This window comes from Helianthus annuus, chromosome 6 (genome assembly GCF_002127325.2).
Source record: "Helianthus annuus cultivar XRQ/B chromosome 6, HanXRQr2.0-SUNRISE, whole genome shotgun sequence".
Taxonomy (NCBI): domain Eukaryota; kingdom Viridiplantae; phylum Streptophyta; class Magnoliopsida; order Asterales; family Asteraceae; genus Helianthus; species Helianthus annuus.
Window position 1 is genome coordinate 48,606,823 of NC_035438.2, and position 18,526 is coordinate 48,625,348.

Here is an 18,526-nt window from a genome sequence, read left to right on the forward strand (position 1 = left end):
TGCTTGGTTCGCTTATTAGGCAATTCTATTGGACCGCTGATTGGACAGTTCGCTCGAACGGTGTGTCTAACTGGTTCGCATATTGATCAGATTGATTGGATCGCTTATAGAGCAGTCCGCTTATTTGAACAATTTGTCAAAGTTGGGAAATTGTTAGTGAATTTGTGAAAAATGACGATGGTATTTGATGAACAAGAAAACAATATGCTAGAGGATTTTAATAATTGGTATATGAGAAATATGGATACCGATTATATAAATGTGAGTACGGACACTTGGGTTAAAAGTTTTGAATTTTTCATATGTCAAAAGGATGAAACTTTGAATGAGATGGAAGCACGATTTAAAGTTTTAACAGACAATATGAGAAGAATGGATATTAAGATGTCAAATGATGAATATCTATCAAAATTAACAACTGCATTACCTGCTAAATGGGATGAGTTTATGGTTGAACTGAAACAGAAAGATTTTTTTCTAGAGCTTTTTCCATATCAGTTCTTTAATGAAGTTAGAGGAGAATTTTATAAGGAAGAAAGGAAAAGGAAAGAGTTTTTAGCCAAGATGGAAAAGAATTTACATAGACTGGAGCTGGATATACTCATTGAAGTTGATAGAAGAGTTTGTGTATTTCTTGCGACAAAGAGTACTCTGAAATATCATATCAAAAGGAAATGTTATATTGATGATAATATGAATCCTTTTGATTTTGTTAAACTCTTTCGTGCAGGAATCGACAAGATGGAAACAAAGGATACTCCAAAGATTGAAGAATCTGTAGAGTTTGGATCTTCAGGTTCTGCATCAGCATGCTCAAAATGTGACCGCTTCAAGACTGAAAATGACAAACTCTTAAAGGATGCGGAAAGTTTGACATCGGAAGTCAAGAAGTTAGAAGATGTGAAGCAAGCTGATGATAATCAGATTCTTTTTTTGAAGGAAAATTATGAGAAGTTGAAAGCTGAAAATGACAAACTGTTAAGTAATTTGAACAGTTTGACATTTGAAAACAAAAAGTTGAAGGACAAAGAAAAAGTTTTTGAAGAGAAAATTAAGGATTTTGAAATTGAAAAAACAAAAAGTGAAAAAGAATTTCAAAATCAACTGAAAATTATTGAAGATGGGAGAAATGTTTTTAGCCAAAACAACATTGAGAAGCAAAAATTGATCAATTCACATCTTCAGAAAATTATAAATTTGGAGAAGGAATGTGAAAGTGCTCGAAAGAAAATCAAGGAGTTAGAAAAAGAGTTTGAAAGCAAAAAGAAATCATCAGAAGAAGAGGATTTCTGGATTAAGCTTGAAAACAAGAATCTGAAAGCAAATGAATCCAAATTCCAAGAACAGATAAAAATTTTGGAAAATGAAAAATCTGTTCTTGAAAATTTGAAAAATGAAAATGAAAATTCAATCAAGTCTCATCTTGAAAGAATATCTCAGTTTGAAAAAGAAGCTGAGAATTCCAGAAGCAAGATTGATGAACTTGAGAAAAAAATGATAGGTTTTGTGACTTCATCAGACAATTTGAAGTTTCCTTGTCCAAAACCAATCAATTATGTTCCAATGAGTGACAATGTCACAAACTTTGACTATGTCAAAGTTGAAGATTGTGATGAAAAATCTGATGATAAAAAGGAAAAATTTCAGAAAACTGTTCTGCAATCAACTGAAAAGGGTGAATGCTCGAAGCAAAAACCTTTGAAGAAGAAAGCAGAACAGAAACAAAAAATTAAAAATGAGAAAATTGTTCAAAAAGATAATAAAAGCTCATCAGATCGATCATCCAATCAAAAGAAAAAATTACAAAAGGTAAAAAATGATAATTAAAAAATTGTTGGTAATAAGTGGTGCAGGTCGGATCACAGTGCTTCAAAGCAAAATCCAGCAAACTTGAGGAAAGAATATCACCAAGCCAAACAATGCTTTGATCTGAACGTTTGGACTCAAAATGGTGATTGGTACGATAACAGAGTGTGTTACAGCTGCGGATATCAAGGACACATTGCTGTTAACTGCCAGTATTGGAGTTATGAGACCAGGAGATGCTTTAATTGCAACATCAAAGGTCACATTGCCAAAGATTGCCCAAGGAAATCTAGTGAAAGATTGAGAGTTAATTCTCAGAAAGCGACAAAGATTCCAGTCAAAGTCAAGCCCCAGGAACAGAAGGTTCTGAAACCTAAAGTTCAAGCACAATCAACTCAAGAAAAGAAAGTAAAGCTTTCACAGGGGCAAAAAGACAGACTGAGGAAAAAGAGAAAGAAGGCAAGAGAATATCTCGAGAAGATATTGTCCTCAGGTTCACCCGACAGATCGAATAAGAGTGCTGATAAATCGATTCACTCGACAACAAAGTCAAGTAAACTGAATTCATCAGATACAAATCTGAGGACGAAAAAGGAAAAGAAGAAGGTAACATTCTGTGGCGATGAATCTGTTTCTTCGGAAACAAAGGAGCCACATGTCGGCGATGAATCTGACTCATTAAAGTCAGACAAGCCACATTCAGGCAATGATTCTGGTTCGTCAAAGCCAGAGGAGCCATTGGTTGAGGTAAAATTGTCGAAAACACCCAAGGCTGGTCGGGCTTGGGTGGATCTTTTTAAATGAAAAACCTGACTTGCCGGAGATCCCAAGATGGTGTTGTGGATCATGAATCGGCATCTTTCTAAATCTGTGTTTGAGAAGTTGCAGGATTTGCCGGAACTCCCAGGTTTGTAAGCGAGGAGTAGGAATCGGCACTTTGAGAATTCAACCAAATGATGGTAATTGGTTGAAAAACAGGTTTGAAAGTTTATAGTTGTGGAATGGTGTTGATCTTACAAGTAATTAAATCAAGGTCATTAAATTGAGCTTGAGTTAATTATCATTCATGAATTTGGTAAACAATGTGATGATTTTGCCCCAATTTTACAAAAGGTAAAAACAACGAAACTTATTTTCCGGAAAAACCATTCTGATTAAAACAAACTTAAGTGTTTTGAAATCATTATGGGAAAATAGTTTGTTGTGAGGGGGAGTTCTGATTGTTTAAGCCAAACGGATGGAGAATTGAAGTGTTTCGATATCAGTTGTCATGTTCTGTACAATTTGTTTTCAATTTTCTTTAGATGTATTTGAATTTTAGGGGGAGTAAGAATTTTTAGAAAATCCAAAAAAATCAGAAAATTTGAAAAAGCCAAAAACATGATAAAATTTAAAAATGAGTTTTGTTGCGTAAAAGAGGAAATGATAGTAAATCAGTGGACTATCACAGCACGCTAAAGATATGTAATGTCAAATGTGATAAACGGTCTCACTGATGATGTGACGATAGGTTTTCGTACATTTAGTAGATTTATTCGGGATATAAACCTAAAATTTCAAACTTGTGAAATTTGTGGGGAACACTACTTGGATATATAGGTAACCCCTGAAATCTCGTTTGAAAGGTCTCGTATTCTGATATACTAGGTGTTTATACTCTATGATGTCTGGGGTATTATTCCGGGACTTCTACTGAACGGTAGTTCTGACCTAGTCCTTGGCTAATACTTTCCGCAAAATGCTTGAAACATAGCATAAAGCCCTCAGCTGATTAGACAATAAAATTGATAATCATCTGTTGTAGCTGAAAAGATCCTCTAAAGGGGACACACTGCTAAGTCGAAGCTGATATCTCTCTGCTGAACGGAAGTTCTGACCTGAGATCCCTCAGTTCTCGCATTTAACCCCTAAATTATGTACAGACATCATTGTAGTATTCATACCTGTAAGACTGAATATTGGGATTCTGGATACGGGAGTATATCCAAGAGGTGGGACACATGAATTGAACTAAGTTCATAAAACACCTAAATAGTATCCTGAATAGATTGAAAGTTGTATGAAAATTTAAGAGGACAACTATATCGTCAATCAACGTGAATCGTTTAGAACATAAAATGTCTAAAAGCTTAACGGTGCGGTTGATGTGTCTCAAAAACTGATATGATCCTCTTGCACAAACTCACAAAAAAACAAATATGTTTGTTCTGCGTTTAAATTCTTGTTTGTACATTTACGTTTCATATTTTGAAAAATCCAAAAAGAGTTTTGACAACTGATGTTGAAGAACTGATTTTCAAAATCTCAAAGGCTAAACTTGATGAACAGACAAGTTGGTTAATTAGTTTGAAATGTTTAAAATGATTCATTAGGTTGAATCAGAAATTGGAATGTTTCAAATTTGTAATCAGTGTTTAATTGTAAAAAGTATCAGATGATTAGTTGATTCATTAAGTTGAATCATAATTGTTTTTGTATTGTGATAGTATGTCTGAGTCTTGCAGGTTTCTGATCCTGTTGCTACAGATGGCCAGGAGACACATCAGAACCAGAGAAGAGCTTAAACGAAGAAAGCCAGGAGTTGATTTCAATGGTGATAACGATTTCCAGACAGAGATCCCAGCATGATGATAGGGGGAGTCTGACGAAAGTTAAAACCAGAGAAAGATCCAGGCATATGTTTTCAGGAAGGAATTTCTGAAGAAGATTTGATTCCAGACAGAGTTCCTGAAGAAGACCGAACAAGATTGAAGAGCTGTGAATGATTGAAGACTCTCACTAAAGATTCCGTCAACATTCAAGGGGGAGTCTGTTGGTGCAGTTGTCTGTCGACTACATCTTCGTTCGAGTCTTAGGGTAGGGCTGATTGTATTGTGAATAGTAAACGAGAAATCTTGTATTAGATAGGATCGCTTATTGGGCTTTAGATCGCTCTTATGGCCCAGTTAGATAGTAGGATCGCTCGAATGGCATATCATCTAGACCGCTCGAGTGACTTTGTGATGGATCGCTCGAGTGGCATGTGTTTGGGTCGCTTATTGGACCATGTCATATAAGCGATCCCAAATGCCTATATATAGGAGATCATATGAGCGATCTAGGGGTGTGTTTTTCAAGGTGTTACGGCGAAGCTCTGCCCGTTTGTCTCCAAGAACTTGTAATTTGACAGTTAATCAATAGAGGAGACATTAAGTAGTGAAATCAAGCTTTACGAAGACTAGTTCAATGAATTCCGCCTCTGAATTAGTCTAAGTGCTCTTCTGAACGACTCGTCAGGTCGGAAAACGTTCCTACAAATGGCATCTCAAGTGATTGTGCTTAAAAAGGAATTTACGATCAATTGTCAAGAAAATGACCCCAAACAGTGGTCAAAATAACTTGAGAATTATAAGATCATGAACTTCATGAAAAGCTGTCAGATCCTTTGATTATCTTCAAAACATCCTTTGTTTTTTTAAGGTGTTTTCCTCTAAATAAAACCAGATGTGTTTTACTTTTTATAGAATATATTTTGTTCTTTTACTTATTTTTGATTGTAAAAGTTCATCTCTGGTCAGGATGTAATTTCTTTATTTTTTGTGTGAAATTACTATCCTTAAATCTGATCAAAAGGAAATGACACACATATCAAGGTCATGTTAAGCTCAAGTTTGGTTGTCACAGATCAAAAATTGATTGCAAATTGCTTTTGAACTACTAAGACACTCATGTTCTAGTTCAAGTAATTAGACACAAAATGAGTTGTTTTAGTAGAAAAAGTCCTCATCATCTGGGATGCTAAACCACTGTCTGAAATAATAGACAGATGGCAAAACCTTGAACAAAATTTCTGAAGATAATTGCTGACAATTTTATCTTGATATTATACATCTAAAATGTATTTTGTTAAGAATAGCATTTCTGGTACTCAACAGATGATAGACAAGATATTGTGCTTTCACAAGATAAAATCAATTCCTACATCTGAACAAACAGATGCTAAAATTCTTGTCAAAAGTCAAAACATTGCTGCACAAACAGTTGTTAAAAATATGATCCTCAGTATTGTTTCCAACCACTGATGTTCCTTAAATGCTGTTGTACATCAACTTCTGTTCTCTAAAGTCAGTCAACCTCTGTTCTTACCAAAACACTGATGTTCAAAATCGTTGTTTTATCTATTGGTATGCCATCTACTGATGTAATAAAAGCATGTACTGATGGTAAAAATCACCCACTGCTTCATTTCATCACCATTGTAACTACTGATGGTTGTTCCATCAGTGGTTGTCAAAACAACTGTCCTCCATTATTACCATTTCATCAGGGGTTGGCACGTGGTTAGTTTTTAGCCGTCAGATCATTATAACCGCTCCCACATCCGCATTCACCTTTTTTCCTAAAATAAAACCCTGATTAAACCCAAACAGAGGCTTACACTGTCGAATTGAATTCCAAACATTCTCTTCACAAAGCAGTTTCCTCTCATAACTCCAAAAATCTTCTTCGATCTTCTTCATAAAAAATGACGAAACCAAAATCGAAAACAAAATCAAAACCATCATCTTCCTCCACAACAGCAGATGCCACTCAAATGGCCGCTGAAACCACAAATGTGACACCTGTGTCACTTCAACCATCAAACAAATGCCAAACGAATGAAATATTTTATTTCATACTTGGGATTTGAATAAATATGTGTATGTTTTGCACATATCAATTCTTGTTCAATTTCAAACTCTACAACCCTTTCTGGGAAATTATACGCAAACTAGTGCATAAACGTACTCAGTTTAGTGCGACAAATACTCCTGAAGACCATCATACACTTAACATACCTTAAATAACCTTTACATAACTTAGAAATAAGTTTTGAAGGCTTTGGTATGGCAAAAACAAGTTAATTCGCTTACAGGGACTAAACTTGACAAACTGCAAAAGTATGCCAATTTGAACTGTAACGAACATTCCGGAACATGTCCATAAGTAAAACATACCATAAATATCCTTTAAATAGCTTAGAAATAGGCGTAGAGGGTTTTAGTATGCTAAAACAAACTTTTGGATCATTCAGGGACTAAAAGTGTCAAAAAGTTCACAAGTTTGCACTTTTGCGCATAACTTACGTTCTGAATACATCCGGACATCCAAAAATTTATGTAAGCATCCTAATATTATGCCTTAGTGTTTGGCATAAGAAAAATCCATTCGTCGCGTCATTTGGATCGTCTTTCGCGCTTATGCGCATTCCGTCGTAATTAAGCGAACGTCGCGATCGTACGGCCAAACGAGCCAACATCCGGAACATTTTTGAGCATGTTTCATGTCCACAATGTTTAGGCATCATTTTAGGGCCTTAAAGTTGGCTTTACGGGCCTTAGAAGTGCCGGAAATGGCTTAAACACGCAACAGGGACCAAAACTGTAATTGCTGAAAGTTGGTGCAGATCAGAAGGGGCCATGTGACAACTCGAATTTCCAAGATTTCTATTACGCATTTATTGCACGTTTATTGATTGTTTAATTGTTTGCTTGCACAATTGGTTTGCTATGAAACTGTATACGTTTTGATATAATATAGTGTTTTGTGGTTGTGCATGGTTATGTGTTACTTGTGAAAGATTTGACAAATAATGGAATGTGGTGTTGAAACTGTAATAAATAATACTTAAGGGTGCTTAGGGATGATAGTGAAACTTTAACAACTCATAACCCTAATCCCCTTCCCTAATCATTCACTAATCATTCACAAAGAATCAAAACACGTACTTTCACCTCCTCTAATCCTCTCTACAACCATCTCCTCATACTTCTTGGTTTCACAAGTCTTTTGCATCAAGTTTGATTGCCAATCCATCTAGAATCGAATCAAGGTAATTGCTTAATCATTGTTTATTGATTGTTTGATTGTCATCTATTTTTGATTCTTGTAGTATGTGTAAACCCTAGTTCATCATATGATAGTTCTGTGTTTCCAATAGATGTTGATTATTGTGTAATCACTGTTTGATGATTTATATGATTGTATTGTCAAAAATATTCATGATTGACTTGATTCGATGTTGTGAAAGTATGGATTAGGGTTTAGATCGTATGAACTAGAGTACGTAACCGATGAATGTGTAAAGTGTAACTGATACAATTCTGTCGAACTTGAACATTCGTATGTTGTTTAGTCGTCTGAGTTTTGTGAATGAACTTGTAATTGTCTGAGTTTTAAAGATAGACATCTAGTCCGAGCTTTTAATGAACCAAGCATGTCCGACTTATATGCATACAACACTATGTCCGAGTTTCCTTTACATATGGCTGGTCCGAACTCTTTAATAAACACATAGAGTCCGAATTCTTGTTAATAGATGATATATATCCGAGTTTGATTGATAAAGTGCTGCCCGAGTTTCATTCATAAAGCATGGTCCGAGTTTGTTGAAGGACATAATGTCCGAGTTTCAAACAAAGCTAAAAGGGGGTCCGAGTTCTTTACCACAAGGGGATGTCCGACCTTTCAAGCACATGAGGTCCGAGTTTCTTGAAGCTATTATGTCCGAGTTTCATGACACCCTTGCATGATCCGAGTTTTGATCCCCACACCCCTAGTCCGAGTTTTGTTAACCTTGCCACATAGTCCGACCTTTAAACCCCCAATACATTGGTCCGACTTTTATACATAATGTGCATGATCCGACCTTGGTAGATTAAGTGATGTCTGATATGATAAGTCACATGCTTGTTAACCTAAGCCGAGTTTCGTTATCTGTTTGTATGTTAATACTAGCGATGTGATAACACTGTTACTTATGTAAACTCTCTTATGCTTGCTAGTTTTGTAATTCTGAGCAACGATATAACACGATTAAAATTACTAAGACTGTTGATGAATAACTGAGTAAAACGACTGAGAACAACCCTGATTGTAAAGCTTAAGCTGCATAAATGTGATTAGCTGTTTATGTGATACTTGATGACAACTGTCAAACGCCTTGCGACATAGATTACCTGCACATCGTTACGAACATGATCTGATTTAATATACATGCATACTATAGGACTCGATTGATTAATTGCAAGCACATAGTTAAGCATACCGAGCAAACCAAGGTGAGTTCACACAGCCAAGGCATGGGGTTCCCGGGTGGGAATGGGATTTGATGAACTATTGTATATACTTCGCTGATAGAACTACGACTAGACTAGTAACACTTATTGAACTGATCTTCGCACACCTGCCAAGGGTTGGCCGCGATATTATGACTGACTTCGCACACCTGCCTTTGGAAGGCCGCGAACTGGAATTTACTAATCTTCGCACACCTGCCTGGTAGGCCGCGATACAGATAAACCTAGTCTAGAATACTCGGGATGAACATCCCCTAATATCTTCGCATACCTGCCTGGGAGGCCGCGATGGAAACTAATACGATACATGACATAACGAACGAACATACTACTACTCACACTACACTATTACTGAACTGTTAACTGTGAACTCGCTCAACTAGTTGTTGATCCTCTGTTACATGCCTTGCAGGTCGTTAGATACATGGAGCTTGCACATGGAGGAGCAGGTCGTTGTGGAGCATGGATCGTGGATGCCATGTTAAGACATTTAAACATTTGAACTTATGTTACACCTTGGGCTTTCATACTTATGCTTCCGCTATATTTTGAAACTATGATTATGTTTTGAACACCTATCGTATTGAATGATTGGTTTACATTTATTATACTTGATATTAATTACATGTTCGATATGATTGGTGGCTTGATCCTGGTCAGTCACGCTCCCAAGCGGTGATACTCCGCAGGTGGATTTTGGGGGTGTGACAGATTGGTATCAGAGCCATTGGTTATAGAGAACTTGGTTTTAATATGGGAAAACGTTTTTATTAAAACCAGACTATAACCAGAACAGTGCTCTCAACGATCCACAACGACGCTTCGCTCCACGTGTAAGACTCAACATCCTAGGTAATAAGGTTTATGTTTATTGCCTACATGCTAGAATTGTATAGAACTTTGCTCGTAGTATGCTTACATTACTTTGCTCACTACTTGTTATTGCTTAAGAACACCTATGTGCTTACACTCTTCTGTTATCGCACTATTCACGAACCTCTCTCACCTATGTTGCTTTTGATGTGAAGATCAATGGCCGGACGAATTAACATGACTCAAGCCCAGCTAGAGGCTCTCGTTCAAGCTCAAGTTGCTGCGGCACTTGCAGCTGCTCAAGCAGGTAGTATACCCTGCAGTTTAGACTCACACTAGGATCTTTAGATCCTACATTAACTCTCGTATTTAACCTTGTCCTATTCGTACACAATAGGTCAACACGCGCAGCAGCCCGTCTGCACTTTCAAGAACTTCATGGACTGTCGTCCAAGTACTTTCAGTGGCACCGAGGGGGCAGTGGGACTCCTCCATTGGTTCGAGAAGCTAGAATCTGTGTTCGAAATGTGTGAATGCCCTGAGGCTCGCAGGGTTAAGTACGCCACTGGCACTTTGGAAGGAATCGCGTTGACTTGGTGGAACGCGCAAGTACAGATCCTAGGGTTGGCAGCTGCTAACGCCACCCCTTGGAATGATTTCAAGGAATTGATCAAAAGGGAATACTGCACTCGTGAAGACATTCACAAGTTGGAAGATGAACTGTATCACTTGAAAATGGTTGGGTCAGAGATCGAAGCCTATACCAAACGGTCGAATGAACTGGCCGTGCTATGCCCAACTATGGTGGACCCTCCAGTGAAACGTATTGAGTTATATCTCAAGGGTTTGGCGCCAGAGATCCAGAGCCATGTGACATCGGCTAATCTTTATAATATCCAGGCTATTCAGCGCCTTGCTCATCGTATTACAGATAAGGCAGTGGATCAGAACAGGCTGCCAAAACGTGTCAAGGCTACCACTGCTGCTGTCACTACTTCTGCTACTCCCAGTGACAACAAGAGAAAATGGGAGGGGGGTTCCAGCAAGGGATCAGTTTCTGTTCAGTCTCAGCAGCGCAAGACAAATGACTACCAGAATTCGAGTCAGCAATCATCTGGTAGTCAGGGGCAGGGTGGATATCGGGGAATTCACCCACTGTGTAATAAGTGCAACAGACACCACAGCGGAAGATGTCACAGGGAACGTTGTCAAAGATGCCTCAAGATGGGTCATGAGGCTAAGGATTGTAGAAGCTCTCGGCCAGCAAATCAGAACCAGCAACTCCCACCGCCAGCTCCACAGAACCAGCACCAGCAGCGACAGCGTGGAAACCGGGGATGTTTCAAGTGTGGGGCTGAAGGCCACTACAAACGTGATTGCCCTCAACTGAACCAGAATAAGAATCGCAACAACAACAACCAGGGCAACGGGAACAACAACAACAACAACGGGGGAAACAACAACAATGGCAACGAAGCTCGGGGTCGTGTTTTTGTGCTGGGTCGGGGTGACGCCATGAATGATCCCAACGTGGTTATGGGTAAGTTCCTTCTCGACGATATCTATGTTACTGTCTTATTTGATTCGGGTGCTGATACAAGTTATATGTCCTTAAAAATGAGTAAATTGTTAAAACGAACACCAACACCCCTAAACACCAAACATGTCGTAGAACTAGCAAATGGTAAGAGTGTAGAAGCCGCGCACGTAATCAAGGGTTGTAGCATTGTATTAGCTGGTCAGACCTTCTCGATTAATCTTATACCCATAGTTTTGGGTAGTTTCGACGTCGTCATCGGTATGGATTGGTTATCCCAACATCACGCAGAGATTTTGTGCAAGGAAAAGATCATTCGTATTCCTCGCTCTACTCAGGAACCGCTCGAAGTTCAAGGCGACAAGAGTGGTGCTGTGGTTGGCATCATCTCTTTCTTAAAGGCTCAGAAATGTTTACGAAAGGGGCACACTGCAATTCTGGCACTTGTCACTGACGCATCAGCAAAGGAAAAGACGCTGGAGGATATTTCAGTTGTACGTGACTTCCCTCAGGTGTTTCCTGAAGATTTACCCTGTTTACCGCCTCACCGCCAAGTCGAATTCCAGATTGAGTTAGCTCCTGGAGCAGCACCTATAGCCCGCGCACCGTATCGTTTAGCTCCAACCTGTGACACCTGTGTCACCGCGACCATCAAACAAATACCAAGCCGATGAAATATTGTATTTCATACTTGGGATCTTGTATAAATATGTGTATGTTTTGCACATATCAATTATTGTTCAAATTCAAACTCTACATCGCTTTCTGGAGCATTATACGCAAACTGGTGCGTAAACGTACTCAGTTTATTGCGACAAATACTCCGGAACATCAACATACACTCAACGTACCTTGAATAACCTTTACATAACTTAGAAATAAGTTTTGAAGGCTTTGGTATAGCAAAAACAAGTTAATTCGCTTACAGGGACTAAACTTGACAAACTGCGAAAGTATGCCAATCTGAACTATAACGAACATTCCGGAACATGTCCATAAGTTAAACATACCATAAATATCCTTTACATGGCTTAGAAATAGGCTTTGAGGGGTTTGGTATGCTAAAATAAACTTCTGGGTCATTCAGGGACTAAAAGTGTCAAAAAGTGCACAAGTTTGCACTTTCGCGCATAACTTACGTTCTGAATACATCCGGACATCCAAAAATTTATGTAAGCATCCTTATATTATGCCTTAGTGTTTGGCATGAGAAAAATCCATTCGTCGCGTCATTTGGATCGTCTTTCACGCTTATGCGCATTTCGTCGTAATTAAGCGAACATCGCGATCGTACGGCCAAATGAACCGACATCCGACATATTTTTGGGCATGTTTCATGTCCCCAATGTTTAGGCATCATTTTAGGGCCTTAAAGATGGCTTTACAGGTCTTAGAAGGGCTGGAAATAGCTTAAACACGCAACAGGGACCAAATGTGTAAATTCTGCAAGTGGTGCAGATCAGAGAGGGCCAGGCGGCCCGCGTGAGTTTTGCCCAAATGTGAGGCGGGCCGCGTGGGGATGTCTGACAGAAAGATTTTGCATTTAATGCAGAATCTTGCCTTTCGTTCGATCAAAGGGCGATGCCTTTTCACCCAAATGAAGGGCCAAGGGCCAAGTTCAGTGTATTTAACACCTGGACACATGTACGCACGAGATCAAGGCACGATATTCGATAAAACGATCCTAACGGTTCCACTTTTCCTATAAATACCCCCCCCCCCTTTAGTGTAAAAATCACAAAATCAGATCCTAAAGCTCTAAGTTGAAACCGTTGTTTCATACCTGAGCTGTTTGATCTTGATTTGCACTCGGGGACCCTCCGTAAGTCTTCTTTCGCTCTTTTATTCGCTTTTCGAGTCCGAAAGTCAACGTTTTGTTGACTTTCTGCATTGACCAGCTTACGGTCGATGCGAAGTTCATGGAACTTCATAACGTGAGCGTGATCACGATGGTTATGGTCCGTAGTGACCATACCTACTGATTTCCCCGTTATCTAGGCTCAGTGACGAGTCGTAGTTTCGGCCAGAATGTGCATTCTTGCATATTTTGTAACCAAACTACTCGTGAGCATCAAAGCCGTTTGTTTTGATGTCAAACCTGTTTTCAAACTTAGTTAAGCATGTTCTAACATGCTTAGCTCGTCACTTTTAGTTTAGTGCTTATATAGGGTCGTAAGGTAAGCGATCTAAACCATCGCTTATACTTTCGAACCCGACCCATTTGGTCGGTCATTAGGACCTGACCAAACACATTAGGTGACCATAGCTATAACCTTCCGAGGTTATACCTTGTGGTCACGATGTTAGGCGTTCCAGACGCGTTCTACGCGAACGACGCGTAAGGTAGCATAAGCTACCTAAACGGGTCGTGATGGACCGTAAGCACTTAGGTTAAGTTTCATTTTAGTATGTAGGCTTTGTTAAACCATATTACACGAGTCTCCATACTCGTTTCGTTTTCGAACCTGCGTACTGTCCGATCCTTCCGATTTGGTCCGGTATATTAACATAGCTACCTATTAGGTGCCGTTTGATATCCCGTGATCTTTAGCATTATCTGGTTATTATACAAGAACTCCAAAGCAATCTCAGGTGAGTACATTGAACCCCTCTTTTACTGTTTTCCAAACTGTTTTGGGGTGAAACACATGTGCCTACTTGCTACTTTCATGCTTTCCGGTTTTCACATCATATACTACTATGTTCGATAGTACATATATAGTACATGATTTCATTGTGTTTATGCTATGTATGCCCATTGTGTGCGTACTTAGTACATTGCTTTACAATACATTTCATGCTACGTACGCCCATTGTGTGCATACGTACTACATTGTTTCACATTGCATATCTGTTGCATATGCTCATCCAGCATATGAACACAGTATACTACATTTTGAACCGTTGTACTCTACAATACATTTCATGCTACGTACGCCCATTGTGTGCATACGTAGTACATTGTTTCACATTGCATTTCTGTTGCATATGCTCATCCAGCATATGAACACATTACACTACATTTTGAACCGTTGTACTCTACAATACATTTCATGCTACGTACGCCCATTGTGTGCATACGTAGTACATTGTTTCACATTGCATTACTGTTGCATATGCTCATCCAGTATATGAACACATCACACTACATTTTGAACCGTTGTACTCTACAATACATTTCATGCTACGTACGCCCATTGTGTGCATACGTAGTACATTGTTTCACATTGCATTACTGTTGCATATGCTCATCCAGCATATGAACACATTACACTACATTTTGAACCGTTGTAACCATTTGACTATGTGAACCGTCTTAACCCTTCAATTTCATGAACCGTCTGTAACCATTGAACCGTGTAAACCAGTTGTATCCGTTGACATGGATTACATTTGACAATAGACATTTGACTATACATGAACATTTCTACCGTTGTTAAACATTTCATCTTGATGGTTTGGTTTGAGTAAGTGATTTAAGTAATGAGGCATGTGTAATATGATACAAGCATGGTGGATACGCCGCTGGTACTTCCTATATATAAGTGTTTGTATGGTAGTACATATCGTAGCGTTATTTGAATCATTTCAATTTGAAACATAGAACATTTTATACAAATAACACGCTTTTCACAAGACATTGATTTACAAACAACAAATCTTATACAAACTCTTTTTACATGGTTATTCAGTTAACCATGCATTGTTCTCTTATTTATACATATCATTTGATCTTACCGTTTTTCAAATGATTTACAAAACAGAGCAAAATACGAGGTTCATGACTAAACATTTTCTCAAACTCAAGTCATGAATTCCGTTTTCACAAAACCAATGTATCTCACAGGCATTTTTATGCTGACGTACCTATTTTCACATGTGTTTTCAGGAGATGATGCATAGGACTTATCAAGACATACTTAGGCGGACCTGTGCCTTAGTGACTTAAAACGAGACAAGAACTAGTTAATTTATGTTATGTACACTTTGATTCTTGTTTAGACAATGTAAACCTTCATGTTTGATTTATAAAACGAAACTTCATTCGCCATGGATTTGAAACAATTGATTCTGTTACAACACTCCCCGACGTTTCCGCCACGTTTTGTATGTTCTACGTGGTCGGGGTGTGACACAACCGAACTGGAAGAACTGTCTAAGCAGCTACAGGAGCTCTTGGAAAAGGGCTTTATTCGTCCAAGCTCTTCGCCTTGGGGAGCTCCAGTGTTATTTGTGAAGAAGAAAGACGGTACGTTCAGAATGTGCATCGACTACCGTGAACTGAACAAGGTCACAGTGAAGAACCGCTATCCTCTTCCTCGTATTGACGACTTATTCGATCAGTTGCAAGGGTCGAGCTACTACTCCAAGATTGATCTAAGGTCTGGTTATCATCAATTGAGAGTCCGGGATGAGGACGTCTCCAAGACAGCATTCAGAACTCGCTACGGCCATTACGAGTTTCTAGTCATGCCTTTCGGGCTTACGAACGCGCCTGCAGTCTTCATGGATCTTATGAACAGGGCGTGCAAACCCTACCTTGACAAGTTCGTCATTGTCTTCATCGACGACATTCTGATCTACTCCAAGAGTCAGGAGGAGCACGAGCAGCACTTACGTCTTATCTTGGAATCGCTACGAAAGGAACAACTGTACGCAAAGTTTTCTAAATGCGACTTCTGGCTTCGTGAAGTCCACTTTCTAGGCCATGTGGTGAACAGGGATGGGATCCATGTCGATCCATCCAAGGTAGATTCGATCAGGAACTGGCCTGCACCGCGTACACCGACAGAAATACGCCAATTCTTGGGTTTGGCGGGTTACTACAGACGATTCATTAAAGACTTTTCGAAGATTGCGCAGCCGCTTACTATGCTGACACAGATAGGTGTCACCTACCGTTGGGGAGATTCACAAGAGACCGCTTTTCAGTACCTAAAGGATAGGCTTTGCAGTGCACCTATTCTCTCATTGTCGGAGGGCACCGATGACTTCGTGGTTTATTGTGACGCATCGATACAGGGTCTTGGTTGCGTATTGATGCAACGGGATAAGGTTATTGCTTACGCTTCGCGGCAACTCAAGATTCATGAACGGAACTACACGACGCACGATTTAGAGCTGGGAGCTGTTGTTTTCGCGCTTAAGATATGGCGGCACTACCTGTACGGTACCAGGTGCACGATTTACACCGATCACAGGAGTCTCGAGCATATTCTTAAGCAAAAGGATCTGAACATGCGTCAACGGAGATGGGTTGAACTACTGAACGACTACGAATGCGCCATCAAGTATCATCCAGGCAAGGCCAATGTTGTGGCTGACGCCCTCAGTCGGAAAGACACTCTACCTAGGCGCGTACGAGCTTTGCAACTCACTATCTAGTCCAGTCTTCCTGCACAGATACGAACTGCTCAGTTAGAAGCATTGAAACCCGAAAACGTCAAGGCTGAAGCCTTACGCGGCTCAAGGCAACGAATGGAACAAAAGGAAGACGGTGCATACTATGTAACGGGGCGTATTTGGGTCCCACTTTATGGCGGCTTACGAGAGCTTGTAATGGACGAAGCTCACAAGTCACGCTACTCGGTACATCCAGGGTCGGATAAAATGTACCACGACCTCAAAACGACATATTGGTGGCCTAGTATGAAGGCCCACATCGCTACTTACGTTGGCAAGTGTTTGACATGTGCAAAAGTCAAAGTGGAGTATCAGAAACCAGCGGGCCTACTTCAGCAACCTAGGATACCGCAGTGGAAATGGGAAGAGATTTCCATGGATTTTGTTACAGGCCTACCCAGATCCCAGCGTGGGAATGATACCATATGGGTGATCGTGGACCAACTCACCAAGTCTGCACACTTTCTGGCTATAAAGGAAACGGATAAGTTCTCCACTCTTGCAGACATCTATCTTAAGGAAGTTGTTTCGAGGCACGGGGTGCCCACCTCCATCATTTCGGATCGGGATGCACGATTCACGTCAGAGCTATGGCAAGCGATGCATAAATCTTTCGGCTCACGGTTAGACATGAGCACAGCGTGTCACCCTCAGACGGATGGGCAGTCCGAGCGAACGATTCAAACTCTTGAAGACATGCTTCGGGCATGTGTTATCGATTTCGGCAACGGCTGGGAAAAGCATCTCCCTTTGGTGGAGTTCTCTTACAATAACAGTTATCATACCAGCATACAAGCCGCTCCATTCGAGGCATTGTACGGGCGTAAATGCCGGTCACCTCTCTGTTGGGCAGAGGTGGGGGATAGTCAGATTACGGGTCCAGAGATTGTTGTGGACGCCACAGAAAAGATTGCTCAGATACAACAACGCATGGCGGCAACACGCGACCGTCAGAAAGCCTACGCGGATAAGCGTAAGAGGCCATTGGAATTTCAGGTCGGGGACCGGGTTTTACTTAAAGTCTCACCCTGGAAGGGTGTGGTCCGATTTGGTAAACGAGGCAAACTCAATCCACGGTATGTTGGACCGTTCGAAATCACTGAAAGAATAGGCCCAGTAGCCTACAGACTGAACCTACCAGCTGAACTCGGTGCAGTTCACAATGTATTTCATGTGTCGAATCTGAAGAAGTGCCTGTCAGATGAGACCCTCATAGTTCCTTTTAAGGAACTCACTATCGATGAGCGGTTGCAGTTCGTCGAGGAACCAGTTGAAATCACGGACCGGGATGTTAAGGTCCTCAAACACAAGAGAATCCCTCTTGTTCGAGTTCGTTGGAACTCCCGACGTGGCCCAGAGTACACCTGGGAACGCGAAGACCAAATGAAAGAAAAGTACCCCCAGTTATTCGGAACCAATGCAACCACTACTAAGGCTGAAGCTACTACTGCTGAATTTCGGGACGAAATTCCAAATCAACGGGGGGATAATGTGACACCCCAGGAAAACCAGTGAACGATACAGCTTACCTAGCTTCCTCAGTGAGTGCGTACCAAATTTCGGGACGAAATTTCTTTTAAGTTGGGGATAATGTGACAACTCGAATTTCCAAGATTTCTATTACGCATTTATTGCACGTTTATTGATTGTTTAATTGTTTGCTTGCACAATTGGTTTGCTATGAAACTGTATACGTTTTGATATAATATAGTGTTTTGTGGTTGTGCATGGTTATGTGTTACTTGTGAAAGATTTGACAAATAATGGAATGTGGTGTTGAAACTGTAATAAATAATACTTAAGGGTGCTTAGGGATGATAGTGAAACTTTAACAACTCATAACCCTAATCCCCTTCCCTAATCATTCACT